Source organism: Rhyacophila brunnea, unplaced genomic scaffold (genome assembly GCF_057557595.1).
Source record: "Rhyacophila brunnea isolate RB1 unplaced genomic scaffold, BYU_Rbru_1.0 scaffold_18, whole genome shotgun sequence".
NCBI lineage: Eukaryota > Metazoa > Arthropoda > Insecta > Trichoptera > Rhyacophilidae > Rhyacophila > Rhyacophila brunnea.
Window position 1 is genome coordinate 8,640,591 of NW_028232837.1, and position 20,767 is coordinate 8,661,357.

Below are 20,767 nucleotides of genomic sequence, written 5' to 3' on the forward strand. Positions count from 1 at the left end.
AGTGAGTTTAAATTGACTTTAATAAAAAGTGTTCATAGGAGTGAGGAGCACGGAATACTAAAAAAAAAAATTAAATAACATAAAAATGTTGGTAATTTTCAGCAGCTTGATGTTGAATTTTTTTTAAAAGCATTAAAAATAACAGTTTCGTAACAAAGTAACCAAGGTGGGCAATCAACAGCAGGTAGCCATCTTATTTTTTTATTCACAGACATGTATTCAATATAATAGCCACATATTACACAGTAGATGTTGTATATAAGTTAGGGGTCGTCTATATATGGCATCACGCTCTAGAGAGGGGGATCTGATAAAATGTGATGATTTGTGACAAAGGATAATATAGGGAGGATTGTAGAATATGTGATGTTACAGAACTTAAAAAATATAAACTTTATTCTGAGAAAATATTCCGTGAGAATATTATGCTGAAATCAATAATTTTTAAAGAATTTGAATTTAAAAAAAATTCAATTTAGATAGGGGGTACAAGATTTTATTACCATGGGGGAGGGGGGGGTTAAAATATCGAAAATCGTGTGAGGTCGTTTATGGATAACCTTGAGATAAATAAAAAGATTTCATATTGTAAAAATAATATATTTATTTTTCTTTCTGATGTGTTTAGACGCGTGTATTAAATTGCATGCTTTATATTCTGCCATTACATGCCCTAGTTATCTGAACAGTCACCTTTAACAGGATCGGATTTAACATATGTCTAAAGGGGCTTTTATAGCCAAGGGCCCCAAATTGTATGAGATTACATTAAAATGACACAATAAATATGACACATACAATTTGTGGACGAATCAAATAATATACCTACTAGGTACTTATATTGAGGGAAATATTGTGAGGAAAATACCCATAAGAGGGGTGACAAGGCTCTAGCCTGGGGGTCCGGGTTCTGGGGGGGGGCGGCTGGCGTGGCGGGTCGACCTGATAAGTGAGATAGACACACATCACAAATTTGCCCTAATGGATGTGTGATGCAATTTTTGATGATATTCGACAACTCCATAATTCAAATGGATTTATTCAATAAAATCGCTAAAAATACACCGAATATCCTTAATTTTACCTGAAAGCTTAGAAAATGATTCTGTAAAAAGTCCCACTGCCTTTAACCCTAGCCATGGGTAGGGGGGCAGTCAAAGATCTTGGCCTGGGGCCCGCTTCAGGGTGTGGTGGCAACGATAGTATTATGTTTTCCATAAGACCGAGCGATAGTCTTAGGTATTTTACAAAACGGAGCTAAGCTCCGTGCGTTCCGCGCCATTTCGAGCCCTGACCCAGGGTAAATTTCGTCCTGACCTTAAGATGTCAATTTTGTTAGAAAGTTGTGTGTGATTTAATAATGCTATATTCATTGTCAAGCTCTTACGTTAAATTTGGTTCAACTGTTAATAAATAAAAGTATTTTATTTATTATATCAAATGGTCACTAAGCGTGCTATCCCTTAATTGGGTACAATATTAGTTTATCAAATGTGTCTTGCACTAGATTGAATCAGGTCTGCGTCGAATAATTTGTCACCATTAAGCAGGCTGTTTCGTACAAATCAATTTATTAAATCAGTAGTCGTCAATTATTGTCCATTTTGGTCATTTAATAAGACAGTACGCAGCAGGGCACATTAGGGTGATAATGGGTGACACTCAGTGGCGTCCCGTATGGATATGGAGGTCGAGCAGTAGGTACTTAGAGGCGGCATATTATAAAGGGTGGCTAAAGTTTAAAAAAATTTATATACCTATAGGTTCATATTCAAAACACTGATTGAGAGGCAAATATTTCGAAATCTCAGACAGAACAGTCGATCGAAGCACATGTAGGTAGAGGTTGCGATTGAAAAATCTCGTCTCGAAAATTCTCGAGAAAAATACAGAATCTGAAGAAATAAATTTTTCGAAATTTCGAGAAATCATCAAGAGATTCTCCATAAACTGTTGCTAGGTAATGCTATAGACCACAACCTGAATTAAAAAAAATAATACCTAATGTAATTTCTAGAGAAAATTTGTGTTTTTTTTTCCAGTGAAAAAAGCCTCGATTTGTTTCAGAACGAAATGTATCGGTATTTTTTTTTTTTTTTCAAATCCACAAGAATGAGTAATTTCTCGAGAAATCAAAAAATCAATCTCGAATTCTCGAGAAAACGAATATTCCCGATTTCAAAAATTTTCCAGAAATGAAAAATTCAATAAATCACAAGCTCTACAGTCTACATCTACATGTAGGTCTATACTCTATAGCAGTTGAGTCATAAAATTATGAAAAATGTCCACATTCAGTTGTAGTTGATTTAATTTTGAAGGGTAAGTAATAACCATTTCGATTTTTATTATTTTAATCACGTTACGTGAAAGTCGTTGTCAAATCAACCATGTAGAACCCCATCTGATATCGTATTATTCGTTCCCTCGTGGCCTGCCAGAGGAGTGAGAGAGCGATAATAGTATGTGCATCCCCGCGCTTTAAACTGAGGCGTAGTTTCTCTCTTGCACAGTATGATAATAGTTTGACAATAAGTGCTCAAAAGAAGACCACAGGACAGATATTAAATTGAGTATTTGTTTGTGATGGTGATAGTAAAAGTGTCTTCATAATACATTTGTTTCAGTTGAAGAATAGAAGAGCATGGGCCAGTTTTGATACTATTATAGCCTATTTGATGTTGGACATGCCTGGTATAAAGTATAGACAAGTATGTATGGAAAATAAATTAAAATAACTCGCCTATACAATCATATCACAAAGCATTGCGGAATAAAAAAATATATGTAAATTGATGAAATACTGACAAGTCGTCAAAGTAATTGAATATTATACTCCATGATAGATACAGTTGAATAGCCCTGTAAGCGTAAAATCAATGCTTATTTCAATACTTAATTCAGATGACGAAGCGCACATCTGTTATTTGTATACCAACTTAAAGTTGATAAAATGAAACTAAAATAACTAATGATGGCGAAAGATGAAGACCTTTTAAAACATTTACTATGTAACACAATTAGGTAGGTAATCGATTATGCAATAGTGTCCTGAGATACTAGATCGAATCTGATGTAGGTATGTTATAATGTCAGCGCTCGAAATGAACCGGAGCGGATCAGAGCGCATCTCCGGTTCGTAAAGCCGCGTCTCATGGAAAATAACTAAATTACGTTGACTCCAGGAAAACTATACTTGAGAGTGTGACGACAACACAAACATGATGGAATTGAGGCTATAAGTAGGTTTAATTGCGGAGAAATGTTGGGTATACTTTAATAAGGTGTTAAAGAATGTTATTTTTACTAGTTATCACAACCGAATATTATTTAAGCAAACATTAGATACCCCAGTTGCACCACTTTATGAGTGCCATGGGTTTTCCAGTTGCCACAGGTCTTGCGTATCGTAGAATGTTGAGAGGAGTGAAACCAACCCGTTTATAGACTGTCTTGACGAAGAATAAGAAGAAGTAATGTTCCATTTACTTAAATAAATGGTATTTTTCCGTTTCTGGGGGGTGGGTCTGCCCGCAAACTCCTCCCTCCCTTGTGTACGTGATCATGTCCTTACTTGCGGCGAAAGAATAATAAAAACCCCGCAAATATCACGGTTGCTGGATTGTCAGTGCATTTGCAGATATTTTCCATAACACAAACCAGATTTCATACATTATTTATTTTTGTTTACGTGCAAATTTGTGTGGGTATGTAGGCTCGCAGTCTTATTATGTATGAATATTTTTTATCAATGGTGCAGTGACGTAGGTACCTACATAATACATATTTATTTATAGAACTCTCCCTTATTTTTTGCGTAATAACCTCTCACGAGCGCTTATTTTAGTAGATCACGAAACTTCCGCGTACCTACTTTTGTATATAATAATATATATATATATAGATATACCTACATTCATTGAAAGGCTAAAATGATAATAAACATGAGATTTTTGTAGCCAAAATAAGAATGGTTGGCAGGGTTGCCACAATCCTTTATTTATTTCACCAAAAATGAAAATACTTGTGATTTGTTGAGAGTTGAATTCCCTTGTTTCTTTGATATAAGGTGCATTGGGGTAATTCCGAATATGGGTATATTCCGAAAGTTCAAAAATTCTACCAATCGAAGCGATATTTTCCTATTGGCAACATTTAGTCTAGACGCCATGTTCATTGTGCTCGCCTCGTCAGTCGTCGCTAGTCGCTAGTGTCAACAATGCGTGCATACCATCAAGTTTTTTCGGAGAAGTGTTTTTCGCGCCATTTTTGCTGATTCGTAATTACCCCAACTTACATATCTCGGAATTCTGGTAAGTTATTTGAATAAGTGATTGTTTTTACGATAGATTATCATTTTTTACGAATTTGTGAGAGGAACACAACGTCCTAGCTGTGTTTTTAATTTTTTTTCGGAAATACCCCAATATATATTCATTCCGCAATAGCCTATAATATTTTTCATAGTAATTGGCAGTGATTCTTAATTTGTAAAGAAACTAAAATTATATCTAATTTAGATGTACATAATATACTTAATTAAATTAATATTAAAGTTAGTAAATTTAGCGTCGTCCTAATAAGAAGCTATCGCACGTCCTATTATAATCTTGGGTAAGTGCGGTAACGCCAGCCTTCACTTAACAGCATAACTAGTGTATCCGACATCATGAGCGAATATAGCGATTCTGATATTATAGATTATCTTGATTTTGAAAAATTGATGGATGAATACTCTGAAGATGATTTTTAAAAATATACAAGGAAGAACCAAGGTCACAAAAAAACAAAAGATGTGAAATATGGTGAAAGTTTAACTGACGAAAAGATACTCATCAACAACGATTCAAATTCTCTCTGTACTAAGAGTAAAGGTGTTGGCAAAAAAAGTAAAGGTAAAAAAAATCAAGCGGATAAAACAGACAAAAAAAAAACGAAGAGAAAAGACAGATTGAAAGAGATGACAAAGACCAACGTTGATGTTTTTATAAAAGGAAAAAATATGACAACTAGAGAAGACTCAAAAGACAAAGATGAACAACTGCTACTAAAACTCAAAAATAAAGATATAGTATACAAAACTCAAGAAAAGGAGCCTGCCATGAAGGAAAATTACAAATAATAAAACATGAGGAAACATACTTCTCTATTAACTTCTTAAAAACTATGAGACCACAGCAGCAGCTAACCTTTATTACGACCAAAAGAAAAGATAGTGACAACGTTACAGAGTCATTAAATAGTGAAGAAGATAGATATACAAAAAAAAAGTGCTGATGAAAAAGAATATTACTTATGTAATGATAAAGATAGAATTTATTTTGACTGATTGCGTACCAAACCAATAGATCATTATTATGTATATGTGAGGCTTTCAGACCATGTCTTAAGCAATTCTGTTATATTTTTTAACAGTGTAGCGCGCATTTTAGTTTTAGGTTTGCTAGCAGGAATAAATTATAAGTTTATGCCATAAAAGTAGATGAAAATGATTAAAAAGACATGTTCCGACTTTGATTTAACATTTTTAATGTTGTCTAATTTAATTGTATGGGTATGAAGAAAGTTTATTTTGCTATGCAAAAAGCAGTAAGTAAACAAAAGATATCTTTGTAAAAAATATTGTTCCATCAAGGTAGTCAAATAAGAATGTAGACTCAAATAAAAATTGATTTTTAAAATTATCACTTTCTTTGATTTTCCTCGCCTTTATTTTATTGATTTAAGGTGGTAGGTACTTGTGTCATATTGGGATATTTTTTCTCATTATTTGTCACCGGTGAGAACAAAACTGGTAGTGACAACCGGGAATAAACCTGCTCTGCTCCATCCCGTTCCACAATCCCTATAATCCTAAGTACTTAACTGAAATGTTGAGAACCACTACCTTTTTTGGGGTAATTCCGAACTAATAGTATCAAAAGTTAGGGATTATGGATACTTTTAACAAAATTGATGATATTTTGTGTTAGTAGTAATTACGGTCGAAAAAGAAAGGTAAACCTTCGGTCAAAGTGCAATAAAATCAACTTTTGAATAATTTCGGAATTACCCCAAGATAGTTCGTAATTTCCCCAATGCCAAAAAAAAATGACTCAATATTTCAAATTCTCAATTTAAAGAACCCAACTATATATTCCGGAATCTAATATATATTTATCATACATCTTTTCTTTAAGTACACAGAGGTAAAACAATAATGGCAGTAAATATAAAACACTTTGAATAATTAACCGAAATATATAACCTCTAGTCATCTCATAGAAATTCCTGTCGGAATTACCCCAATGCACCTTACTTAAATTAGGCTGTGATCTATCAAAACTGGTAGCAGGCCTGGTCTTAGGGCGATTGGACTAATTGGGCCCAATCGGGCCTCACCACAGAACAGATTAGTACATAGAATTCAGATAGGCTATAACCCTACACTACATTTTAAACAAGGTTTTGAATGTGTGAGTATCCTACGAAAATGAAACACACAGTATAGACGTGCAATAGTGTTTGTTGCAACTTTCAAATACACCAACATTGAATGAGCGTCAGTGCATAAACCGAGAGCAGTTGTTAGAGCGAAAGACAAACTTAAAATTACATATTTTTGACACGTGTTTAAGTTTATCCCCTATTCTTCCACAATCGAGATCGCTTGCGTGTTACTCGACACCTGTTAGGTATTTCAGTTCCCATTAATTCTGTGTTTCCTGTCGCAATAAATAAAATGAAATGTTCGATTAAACTTGGTTTTTAATTTTATTTAAATGCACCAGAATCACAGAAATTTGGGAAATAACCATGAACGCAATGTTTCTAATATAAGTAAATACATTGAAAAACACATTAAAAATTAGCTTACTAACATAATGGAAGATTTAGTATAAAACAATAATATTGGGAGAAGAATAAAAGTGGTTTGTATCTATTTGAGGATGCGTCGCGAAAGCTTCAAGTCTCCGTGACATCTCTTGGTTTAGCGTCCATACTTCCATACCATAGAAAAGAATTGAGAGCACATAACAACGTCACGCACATACGCAGTCTCAGACCTAGGTTAAGATCTCGATTGCTAAGGAGGCGTCTCATTTTGAGAAAGGCGCTCCTTGCGATCTCAATTCTAGTTTTTATTTCCTGAGACTGGTCCCATTTCTCATTGACCCATATGCCTAAATATTTATAATGGGTCACACGTTCGATTGGTTCGCTGTTAATGACAAAATTTGTGTTGGTGTCTGGTGTCGCTGTTTTTGATACTAGTAATAGTTTTGTTTTCTTGAGGTTCATTTTTAAACGATAAGAATTACCAGTTGATGTAAACTCTTTAAACTATTAGCAATCAGCACAGTATCATCGGCATATCATATATTGTTAATATGTTTGCCATTAACCATAATACCCACCGATTCACCTTGTAAGGCTTCCTTGAAAATAGCTTCCGAGTACATGTTAAATAGCAAAGGTGACAATATACACCCCTGTCTTACACCGCGACGAAATTTTACCTCTCCACTGATTTCGTTTTCAATTTTAACATTCGCTGTTTGATTCCAATATAAGTTAGCTATCAGTTGAATGTCTCTTACATCGATGCCTTTCTCCTGTAAGAGTTCGAGAAGTTTAGGATGCCTAACAGTATCGAATGCTTTCTCGTAATCGATGAAACACATATAAACATCAACATTAACATCTAGGCATCTTTGCACTAGAACATTCAAGCTGAAAAGTGCTTCACGAGTGCTCAAACCACTTCTGAAGCCAAATTGTGTGTCATCCATGTCGCATTTTCGAAAAATCCTATTATGGATGATTTTTAATAAAACTTTTAACATGTGGCTCATCAAACTTATTGTTCTAAACTCGCCGTACTCCTTTGCATTCGCCTTTTTTGGTAGAGTGATGAATGTCGATTTCAACCAATTATCGGGAATTATGCCCGTTTCGTAAATTTTATTAAACAAATCAACGAGAATTTCTAATTGATCTTCTTCTAATAATTTTATTATTTCGCTGTAAATATTATCAGGGCCGACAGCTTTACCATTTTTAGAATTTCGTATTGCGTTTATTATTTCTGCCCTATTTATGCATGGGGCTTGTTCACATTCATCCTCAAAATTCCTTGGACTGACCGGGTGACAAATGTTGAAGTTCTCAATCGAATGGGGAAGGACCGAGAAGTTCTACGTAGTATCAAAACCAGGAAACTATAATACCTCGGCCACATTATGAGAGGACAAAAATACAGCATTTCCCAACTTGTCATTCAAGGAAAGATCAATGGGAAGCGTAGCAGAGGACGGCGCCGCATTTTGTGGCTGAAGAACCTCCGTGATTGGTACGAGTGCAGCTCCACCGAACTGTTCCGGGTAGCAGACGACAAAGATAAGATCGTCTTGATGGTGGCCGACCTCCGCTAGGGGATGGCACAATAAGAAGAAGTATCTATTATCTTATAGTCTAGTGCGTAAGGCGCTGAAATTTTATTCGGGGGTGCCAGGTTTGATCCCGGTGAAGTCAGAATATTATATTTACATAATATGTATGTGATTTTCTCAAAACCTTAGTGTTGATTGTTTCACTACTACTACTGCATAACTGTTTCTCTACGCTACTGTTATTGGGCCTCATGGATTGTTATAATGGTAATGAATCTATGACCTTACGTTTTGAATAACTAGATGGAAAAGGGCAGGAAAACCGTCTTAATTATATTATGTACCTTAGGTAATCAATAAATAATAAAATAATAAATCTCCGGTATATTGTTATGATATAGGTATAATCAAATGAATGAAGAATTAAAAAAAGAATGGTTATTCCTACGGGCCTCGCACTTGCTTGGACCGGCCCTGACTGGCAGTGATCTACCACACTTTCCCATTGTCATCCTTCTACTTGAACAAACGTTCTATTTGGCTGAGGATATTGGGGCGTTACAAATTAATCAACATTACTTTGAATTTAGCCGAACTACATAAATTGAGGCCCGATAATAATTATCTCAGTTTGTTGAAAAAATAATATCCGTGCTGTTGTGAAGACCCTGCTTTATATCCTGCGATGACTGATTAAATTTAGGCAGTGGCGTATCTCTATAATATCATATTATTATTTTATATTAATTAAACGTATAAAGGTATTTTCCATTATGTTTATTTATTATGTAGCCATTCCAATTTCAAAACGCATTACATATTCTGATATCCATATATTTTATCATCATCATCAGGGGCGCGACAACCCGGTGTGGGTCCTGGCCTCCTCCAACAGCTCCCTCCACCTGTCCCTATCCAGTGTAGCCGCTTTCCAATTTGGTACCCCCAGAATACGGCAGTCGCTGGCAGCTCCATCCAACCAGCGAATCTTTGGCGTCCCTCTTCTTCTACGTCCTATTGGATTGCTGGACATCACTCTCTTTGCTGGTTCATTATCATTCATACGGTGCACATGGCCTAGTCATCGCAGTCTCCCAATCTTAATTGATTGAACTGCGCTGCAATATTCGTACAGCCCGTAGAGCTCAGAATTATATCTTCTCCTCCAATTGGTGCCATCCCTGATCGGTCCATATATACGGCGGAGAATACATTTTATACACACTTTAAAAAATAACAAGATAACATTCAATATTACTTTGATATGACAATTCATTATTACTAGTTTTATAACATTAATGTTATTGGGTTAGATTACACAAGAGATGCCAGATCAGACATCGCACTTTACTGATATAACTGAAAACCATTGCATTTTTAAATGTACTCCGTTGTCCTATTGAGTTCTGGTATAATACAATAATTTGATATACCTAGCAAGTACGAAAATAAAATTACCCTTAGACCAAATATTTTGGTGTCATATTTTAAAATATGCTTCTTGGTCATGGTATGGAGCTGTGGCATGCATATTAATTATTAATAGAAATTGTCATTTTTAAAACGTATTTTTGTTTATTGGTAGCTACGAATTAAAAAAAACCGATCGGAATGATTTGGGTGCCATGAGAATTTTTAAAATGTAATTTCTCTAAGTATTTACATACTTAATTTCTTTTATTTTTTCCCGAGCTTTAGTTACGAGTAGATCTGAGAATTATTATTGATAGTAGGTCTCATGGAAAAAAAGTTTGGGTACAAGTCGGTTATGGGGAAGTCAGGAAGGAACGGCGCTAATTGTCATAGCCGATTGTGGAAAAATTCATGAATTCATGAATGAAAACCTAACCTAAACTAAACCAACCCAACCTGACAAATAATCCAGTATATCGGCTATTTTAAGAATGTGGTTGCAGCTGGCTTCCCCATAACCGACTTGTACCAAAGTTTGTTTACCCTGCGGCACTGATATGTGTATACGAAAGAAGTTTAACTGCATTATTCGTTCATTTATAAGAGAACACAATAGATAATGAATTGTTGTGTAGTGTTGGGGGTGGCATTTGAATGCTGCTTAAGGGAGGCACTTTCCCTGGGATTAGTCCTATATCCTACACTTTCCAGGCATAACCCCCCCCCCTATCGTCACATAAGCTTTTACCCCCTGTTTATATTACGTCACATTTTTGACACCCTCTTAATAAGTTTTTTTAATATTCATCCTTATCATTCGGCATGTCTAAAAGTGACGGGTCGCCCTATTACTATGCTGAGGCTAACAACGACTCAAAAGCCACACTGCGCTTCTATTTTAGATTGGTTCAAACTAAACAGGCGGCTCAACGCGCCTGTTGCGTTGCGAGCGTACCAGTCCTGTGAACAGTCAACGCGCCTCACGCGGTGTCAGCAATGATCTCGATACGGATCCCGATATATTGTGTTTTCAGATCCTTTAATATTATTTGTTTACTTTGTAATGTCATATTTTCTCTGACCCCCCCTCCACCCTACATCAAAATCATCACATTATATCAAACGCCTTCCCCCAAGAGTGTCACATCATATATGGACGGCTCCTTACGACTTACGATTATCTTAGTCATACGTGAAATTCGTGCAAAACATTCTGAGTATACTAGATCTAGACATTCTAGCGTATTTCATGCATGTGTAACTAGCCCAGGATTCAACAGTATTCTCATTAATCATCCGGTGACTATTTGTAGGTGTCACTAATATATAATATATTTAAATTTAATGTAACCTTTGAATACTAAATATAATTTAGAATTAGTTCGATATATAGAATATCTATTTTATGGGCACCGATATAAAGATAGTCTTATTAAACACTAGTATGTTGTTAAATTTATATTTTATATTATCTAAGGCGCAGAAGCACCCCACTGGCCATCAGCAGCCAACACATGCTGCTACATCATACAATCTCCACAATGCATCTGGATGAGATTTCATACGAGTCCTACTGAAATTTGCTTACGATTTCTCAGTCCCCCAAGAAAATTGTAACGGACTGGACGTGTTTGGGTTTAAGTGAAATTAGGGAGCGCTTTTGGAGCACTCGAGGTGAGCTTTTATTTATTTAATTTTATATTATTTATATTCGTTTTCTTTTTAAATAAATACAATGTACAATCTGTTATTTTTTATAGCCATATAATATCTTTGTCGGGAAGTTACGAACGTCAGTTTTTATCATTCTTTATCGCGGTTTTAAAATGCATTTTTATGCATTACTTACTCCTTTTTGGCATTGCAACTATTAATAATTATTATTGTTTCATATTATGTATTATAATATACAAAATTCTGAAATTTATAAAATAACTGTAAGGGTCTATTAAATATCATGATATGTAATTTAGAGATTTCTTTTTTTTCTTTCATATAGTGGAGATTTGTAATAAAATATTTTTGTTTTTACGAGAAATGGGTAGGTAGCCACTTGCTCAATATATTGGTAATATCTTGCTTAATAATTTATACATAGCAAAGGGATACTTATTACAACGTTTTTCTTAGCTCGTATTCTTATTTGTCCGGTGGTTCTTTGTCCGGTACAAATCTTGCAATCGATTTTAACTAACTTCCCGACTAGCTAAACATTTGAAACTTTTAGAATATATCAGAACACGATGCCAATGCATTTTTTAATACTTTTAGCAATCTTTAAGTAGAATTGAATTCATTTTCAGTTAATTCTGTTTTGTATGAAAAGTTATTTCGACACCATTATTGGTTGCTAGGGGGTCTGGGGTCCTAGGAACTAAATTATTGATATATACGTGCGTTACTATGGAAATCAATATGACATGTCAAAATGACATTTCAGTATTATTTCTATCAAGCACATTTTTTTTTGATCGTTTAAGCTAGTCAAGTCAAGTTTACAATGATTCAACAGAAAATTTGAAAACGTTGTAAGTATATAAAAAGTTCTTTTTATCTTGTAATTATTATATCCAAAACAGAATGAAAAATGAATTCTTGCTGGAAATTATAATGCCATCTACTGACAATGTAATGTTATATTTTCAGTATTATCTCAGTCCACTGCTGGATGAAGGTATTTTCTCTTCTCGGTCTCCATTTAATATTCAGTTACCACGTAGGCTAAACTTGACAGAATGATGAGATTTTGTCAATTCAAAATATTTAATACCTACTCAACTGTATTATTAAAACAATATATAATATTTAAGAGAAGATATTGATTATTTTTGATTAAAACAATTTATGTTTAAATCTAAATTACGGGGCAGAAGAAAGTCTCCTCACTTATCGATCTATAATTTTGCGTTGCCGCGTACATTAAGTTCGTCGATTTAGCTGGTTTTACGGCATCCTCTGGTAATTTGATGCACGTTGGATACTATTATAATATGACTGTGTATTCGTCGAGCGACATTTTGGCATATTGCTATTTCATATTAACTAATTATTTACAAAAACTTAAAATATTTTTTTAATAATTATATAAGTACAATAATGAGTGCTCGAAATGAAAAATTTCACGAACTGGAACGCTCAATAATTTTACGAAAATATTAACATAGTTATCTACTTAATTGTATGTGTATTTTATATAAATAAGTGCGTTCGAATTTTTATTATATAGCATATTATCTAGCTCAGACGGTCAATTTAAAATGTCTCCGAGACAACGCGATATTCTTGAGGATTTTGTTAACCGGAACGGCGCTCCGATGCGCTTCGTTCCATTTAGAGCCCTGACTTCGTTATAGTTTATAATGTAAAATTAAATAATAATATAAAATATAAAACATAAAATATTACATTCTTTTAAATGTTTTCGTTTATCGGTCGAATATAAAATTATTATGTATTATACCTATTTGAAGTCTTTGGTCATTTTGAGATAGGTTTTACAGTGTTTCATAACCTTATTCTTTTTGTCAATCCAAAGTATTGAAATATTGATTGATTAAATTTGATGGTAAGTTAAATAAATAGAATACAATGCACAATTGCAATATCCTTTATTTGATTTACATGAAGAAGTTAAAGGTTTAAACTTTTCTAATTAAACATAATTAGCATATGATTGATCGATCGCAATAATTGCGTCAATATAAGATTCGAATATAAAATTAATTGTATTCTTTTTTCAAAATAAATATTATGGAGCTGTACCACGTATAATAAGCGCACGTTCAAATTAATATTAATTTTACTTTTTATTCCATATTTTGTAATTTGATAGATAATACTTCGCTAAATGGTGATAAACTCTCAACCTTTTATTTTAAAATAGCCGCTTAAGGAAATATTATTTTCGATGTGTTTAATATTATATTATATTATAGGTATTATTAACATATTATTATGCTTATCAAAAGATTATAATAATATAGGATGCAGCGGCGTCGATTTGTAACATTTGGAGAAGGGAGTAGAACGAATATTTTAAAGCCCTTATAGCGTTTTTAGAAGCGCTACAAATGCCCGCCACACACACCGGCTTTATGCATTTCGAATATAGATGTTTGCAGAAAAAGTGGCGCCAGTTTTCGTGGCTAACGCTTGTGATGGCGTTTTTTTGAGGAGTTTGTGGCGCTTTTTAAAAAGCACATAACAGTAATTTATTTATTTAAGAAAATAAAACATTGTGGACATAACAAATCTAAATTTAAGACGTACACAACATAAGATTTACATTATAACAAATATTACCCTCACAAGAGAGAATAAGAGAATATTATATAATAATAATAAGAAATAAAAATAAAAACATACCTACTTAAGTACAATTTTATACAGAATAATAAAATTTCGAATACAAAATACATAGCACATCTCCGTAAATGTCTACGTCTTTGGGGAGCGCATTTACTAGTCTTGCAGTACTCAATTAAAGACAAATGAAATTATTTTAGACATATCAAACAAGATTATAATGATTAAAAATATTCATGAAATACGATGTAGGTAATAATGAATTTCGGGTTTTTTTTTAAATTGGTAAGTTTAAAAAACTTTTAATGTCGTTGATTCATACCGATTATTTCTCTTCTTCTTAGTCATTCCCTCATGGTTTAGGATCGTGACCACGTTGAAATTCTGTCATCGTTTCAGCGACTAAGAATTGTCACCCCTCTCGATCCTCTGCTTCTCCAAGGGAGTGAAGGTTGTCCCCAGTCAGCCCCTTTTCTTAGTTACTCCAGCGTGCTGACGCTTTTGTTTCGCTTTCCTTGGAGGCTACTCAAAACCACCAATCTCCGGTTCGTGCCGAACCTATGTCCAAAAAAAAACTGCAGAATGCGTCTCAAACATATTGTCGAGAGCCGTTCCTTTGCCCAAGAAATACGAAGCATTCGACATTTGACACGAACACCACATATTTTATAAGGCATCAATTTCCTTCCGCTGCCTTGCATTCAGGATTCATGACTCAACACCATATAAAATATGGAGATCATTAACGTTTACAGGGGTGGCCAATCTTTTGCATACCATGCATCAATTTTTTTCACAGACGAGTTCAGATGCGCCATACAACTCAGGCACCTTTTCTACCTTCTTACGTTCACGGCTGTGGTTGGAAAATAGGGATAGGATCTGTTTCGCTTAGGGGAGGAAAAGGAATAACTCAATCACGCAATTAAATTAATTAATTTATGGCAGTTAAAAAAACACATGTTTATTGGAGCACCAATCTACAATAGTCAGAAATGATCTCTTAGACGAGAGGGTGATCGCTGTCGTGGATCCCGCTGATGGTGCTACAGCTGCCGGAGAGTCTAGTTTGGTGAAGATAACTCTGGACCACAGTTGTTGGATGTGATGAGAGGAGAGATAGCTCTGCGTGGGATGGAGCACTGAGAGCTTTTGAGCGTTTGGATTTCGCTAGTCTCTTTCTCTCATATACATACACAATGTTCACATCCTACAATTATTATTGTAAACTGTCAAAAAAATGGGACGAACTGATGAGTAAGAAGGCTACGTCAAAGTGCCCACTACCACCCGTCATATATGCACAGCCGTGGATATGCACGGCCGCTTTCTATGACGCTTTAAACGTGTCTGAAAGAAGTGATTTTAAGTGTTCATTCCGTCCCGACGGAGCCGCACGGAACTGATGCTGCAACCATGCACCGTAGTGCTCAAAGAAGAAAGTTATGAACTGAGAGCACTCAGGTGTTGAAAATATGAAGATGGATTCATTTATGGCGCCTACTTCAAAAGAATAAGTTGGCGCAGAGATGCAAAGCGCCACTTGTAATTATCCAATGTGCCACGGTTTGGCCACCACTGGTTTAGAGTGTTTAGACAAGCATAATTTTCGTAACATTTTCAAATAAAAACTATCAGCAAAGTGTGTTATAATAAATAATTGCAGTTTACAAATTCACTCGAAGAGTCATTACGACCTACTTATGCGGTTGACTTGTTATTTTTAGTCTGTTTGTGATAATTATTAATTACTTATGTCTTTTACAATTATTGCTAAATAATTCCCAATAACAGAATTTATAAGATTTTGATATCGCGGCCCAAGTTCAAAAGTTCATACAATATTCAGGGACTTAAATATTTATCAAAACGATGTCTTGAATGTTTTCATAATGGCTTCCTCCATTAATTTTATAACGATTATCATTTTGAAATGCTTTTTTTCGTTGCCAAAAATCGGTTATCGCCCGACTTGTTGTTTACGGGTCAAGGAATCAAGGCTCAATGTGAAAAAGCGTTATATTATTATAATAATCAATAATATATATCTAATAATTGGGAGCACGATGTGAAATTAAAGAAAACAACTTATAAAACAGTTCAGAAATAACTAATAATTATCACAAAAGTCAATGAAAATCTTAGAATAACAATAATTATTATAAACAGCAATGTTCTGTAAATTGCATCACTGCAGTAATAATTATTGTACAACGGAAAGTTATACGTCAGCGTTTGTACGAATGGAAACTTATACGACAGATATGACATAATATTATGTGTTATTAATTTCACTATTTTAATATAGATTTGGGGTGGTATTGATAATGCTTTTTTTAAATATTCAAATGTGAAATGTATTGTTGCAATTTGCAATAATATATCAACAGCTTATAACAGTGATGGCGAACCTGTGGCATGTTTCATCCAATCAATGACTCAAACAGGAACTGGCTTTGGACATTTATTACTTCGAGGATAACTTATAATAATAATTAGTCACACCAGCTGTGTTCTTGGCAATGTGCAATATCATATTTGATAATAATTAAAATGGGATGCACCTATTCACCATTCAGGATGTCAGAAAAGTAATGGCATAATTAGGTAGGTCAGGTTTGGGATTGAATTCCCGGGATCCCGTTTGTTTTTTTATTCCAGTATTTGCCGAGAGTAATAAATATTATGCGTTTTTGAATGTCTAAAATAATGTAACGGTTTGCAGAATAAAAAAATAATAAAATCAGTGAAAATTGCAATTAATAGCAAAATATGACGGTTATATTTTGTTTTATCATAAAAACAATGACCATAGATTAAAGATTTTTTTTAAAGAAGTCTCGAATGATTGACAGGTCGTCGCTATAGGATTTGTTTCCCGAATAGACCAAATGTCAATTTTACAGGAGACGAAAAACAAATTTCATTTTCGTATATTTTAATATCAGTAGATGTATCAATCATTCTTTCTATACTGTAAGATTGCAACATTATCTAAGAATAGATTCCAAGAATAATATACTGGTATTAATCATTATATGCACAGAAAATACGTTTTATTTACAAGTACTCACTGTGGATATTCGGGAAATTTTTAGCGCTCTCTCAGAAAAATGGATATTCGGGACAAAACATGGACGTTCGGGATTTAAGACCGTAGCGTATTGCTGCACGGCCCACAGATTACTGAATGGTCAAAAAGTACGCGCCTAAAATGTTATATTTATTTACATGATAATTGTTAATAATTACCTCTACTATTTAAATACTTAATGATCGTAATTAGCCAAGTTCGTATGTAATAATAACATGCGGCAATCGCTTTTTCGGTTTTTTTCGGATTAAGTAATAAAATAGTTTTAAAGTAATTAACTATTTTTTTATTGAATGAATAATTCACAAGATTTAAGAATGTACCATTCTAATAATTGAACATACTTACATATTTTTTTAAAATCACTTCTGAGAAAATATATTATACGGTACTACTTCAATTACTAACCGCCGTCACGGTCATTTCTCCAATATTTTATGATGGTAGGTACTTACTCGTACTTGGTAACAATTTTTTATTAATACTTTTTCAAAAAAAAAAAAAATCTATTTATATATATCTGTATATTATTATATCTATATATTTCTATAATTGACAATTAAACTTATTACAAACCACCAAATAAATATTATATATTTACTATTGTAAGGAATAACAACCCAAAATAATAGCATGTATAAATTAATTACCATTGGCTGCTAATATTAGGTAGGTACCAATATCCTAAGTATATAATATCCACCAAATAAATAGTTACTAACATACCTACATATTAAATTAAATTAACTATCAGCGCATTCAAAAATAAATAATAGCATCGCCTTTATTTTCATAGAAATACCTAGATTAAAAGTAAAATAAAGACAAACAATGTTTGATTAATAATAATTTGAAATAATAATTATTTTTTACGTCATAGTAGTTGCCGGGTCATACTGTAGAATTCATATAACCGTTGGGATTTTGTGTCATTTATCAAAACAAAATGCAGTTATTTAGGTTAAAATACTCAGTTCCACAACTCTACTGTAAGTTCAGGGCGAACTGGTGATGTATCAGCTATGAATGATCTCTTCAAATTTGATGAATGTCCGCATGTTTTTTTATTGAACTACACCTGGCGGCCGGGCGATTTTGCAAAAAATTCGCAAAAAACTGCCATTTCACTAAATTCACTATAACTTGTAAACCAATTGAGATATCTTAACCAAATTTGATTTGATGGCTTCCAGATACTTCGCCGCATAAATTAATGCCATTTGAGCAGTGGTTCTATATCTGTGGGTTGCATTTTTATGTGGTGTAATGAAAAAAACTTAAATCTACTGAAAGGTCTTTTTTTTAAATATGTAAAATCTACTTTTTCACATTGTTTTCTTTGTTTTTATGTTCATATGTGTGAGAATTGAATTGGATGAACTCTTTCAATACAATTGTAGAATACAAATATTTTAGAAAATCATAAAAAAATAAATTATGGATAATAACAAATTCTACCTATCATTTATGGGTTGATTGGTAAATACACAATTGCAACTTGTGTTTACGTCATCGATAGACCTATATTGAATCTGAAGATGCCGAAAGGTGAAACCCATTAAACCATGAAAAAGTACACTATTCTCAAGAATTTAGCTGTAAATAGATTATTTTACTTGAAACCATATTTGTTTTGATGAATCGAACAAATACGATAATGTTATATCATATTATAAATACGCAAAGTTTAAAAATCCCTGCTTCTCAAATCAATCATCCCTGTTGCAGATTCACCCCCATCCCCATGTAAGTTTGTTTCCTTATTTTTTTCAGTCATTCTGAGAAATCTTAGGTTCATATTACTCTTATTAGTAGGTATTAAAGAAATCTGGGTAGTGTCTTATAAGTTTTTATACAATCTATATAAGTAAATTGTATTCAGTCTCTTCTGAACTATCGGTCAAAACGTCGCGAAAATTGCTCTTCTCTTGCTAATCTTTTATGATTGTAATCTTCATATATAAATTTTATTTTTATTCACCTCAAAATGGGCGGAGGAAATGAAACATATTTAGAAAATTTTATAAACAATAATATGTGTTTGTTATGTGACCCAAAAAACTGGATGCCAAATGAGTGGTAAGTACAAATTATATTATAGTTTAAATGGATAGATTCTATCTTTACCGCAATAAAACTTACGTAACCTAACAGTTATGACCCATAAATTTATATCTGCTATGTAACATAAAATAATATATTTCAAAGAAATATTTTTTAATTTGTTTCGTAAACATATGTTGAGAACCTCTGCCACGTTTGAATAGGTCATACGATACTATTATCAACTTCCCCATAAACACGTCAATAATTGTTTTCGGAATGACTCGGAGCACCATAAAAAATTGCCATATGGTTCGGCCTAGTCATAAATCACTACGCAAAGTGTTGCTAACCAATACTACGATGTTGCGTATGGGGCCCCTAGGTGCACGCTATGCATATGCATCGTATGCTTGTATTTATTACGCATATTATTGTGTAACCTCGCTAAGCAGTGAACTACACCAGCAAAATTTAAAAATACAAAAATATTATAATGAAAAGGCACGTGTTATTCTCACACACGTCAGTGTACCATCTAGCATTATTTTTACAAAACTATTTAGTAAAAATAATATTTTATTTTTTGTTAAATAATACGTTGATGTGTACACCACCATCTCTCATCGACATTTGAAAGCAAACTCAATTATAACCCAGTATTTTTTCAATAGAATGTAATGTATGACGTAGGACGCATATACGCGTCCACGGACAGTAACCCTATGTTTTTCAAGGACTCAAATACGAGTCCGCGGACGTTAAGCTGTTAAAACAATAGTAACGTTAAAAACAATATCAATAAGACGAAATTTGAAAGAAGTCTCCAGACGGCCGAAAAATATGAAAGTGGGCGTGATTGTTTTAGAGCTAGACAGCGTGAATGTGGGAGCGAGATGCACGGCGTGAGCACGGTTTGATTGGCTAAAGTCATATTCGGGAAATAAACACTCAGCCAGAGATATATTTCGACCGAAATTAACTTGGATATTCAGGTACGAATAGTTGGACATTCGGGAGAACACCACGGAGTAATTGTAACTTAACATGGCGTATTCGGGTTTTTTAAAAAAATATCTCTGTTCCTAGATAAAAATATATTGTTTTTATTAATGATTTCGGTAGAGTTCGATAAAAGAAATTGAACTGCATTAAAATGTCGATTTCGACAAAAATGGATATTCGGGAAACAAATCCTATAGCGACGAGGTACCTACATACCTACACTCTTATCTGAAGAATGGGATAGTGGATCCACTGTCGAAAACTATCCAATCAAGACTCGCAACTGGACAGAATCTGACATTCGAATGACGTTTTCAAAATGGCGTCCATGTGTTAGTTCGTAGTTCCATTTTTGACCGTTCTATAGATAAGTTTGTAGGCTGTAAGTTCCTAAGCTGAGCCTAATCTATGGGTTATATCTTGAAATTTATGTGGTCATTTATGAGCAACCTAGAAAAAGTGAACATAATCGATGTTCATAATTAATTCGTTGCAATATGAAAAAAAGCGTTTCCCTGTGCAATTAATTTATTTT

General features: G+C 33.7%; 1 protein-coding gene across 1 annotated transcript in view; it reads left to right on the forward strand.

Moving 5' to 3' along the window:
* The first annotated feature begins 11,381 nt into the window (after window positions 1–11,381).
* SPARC (secreted protein, acidic, cysteine-rich) overlaps window positions 11,382–20,767 on the forward strand; it is a 58,054-nt gene continuing 48,668 nt past the window's right edge. Inside the window, exon 1 of the mRNA XM_085945140.1 lies at window positions 11,382–11,459. The gene's annotated coding sequence lies outside the window, so the exon portion shown is untranslated. The remainder of the gene's footprint in view (window positions 11,460–20,767) is intronic.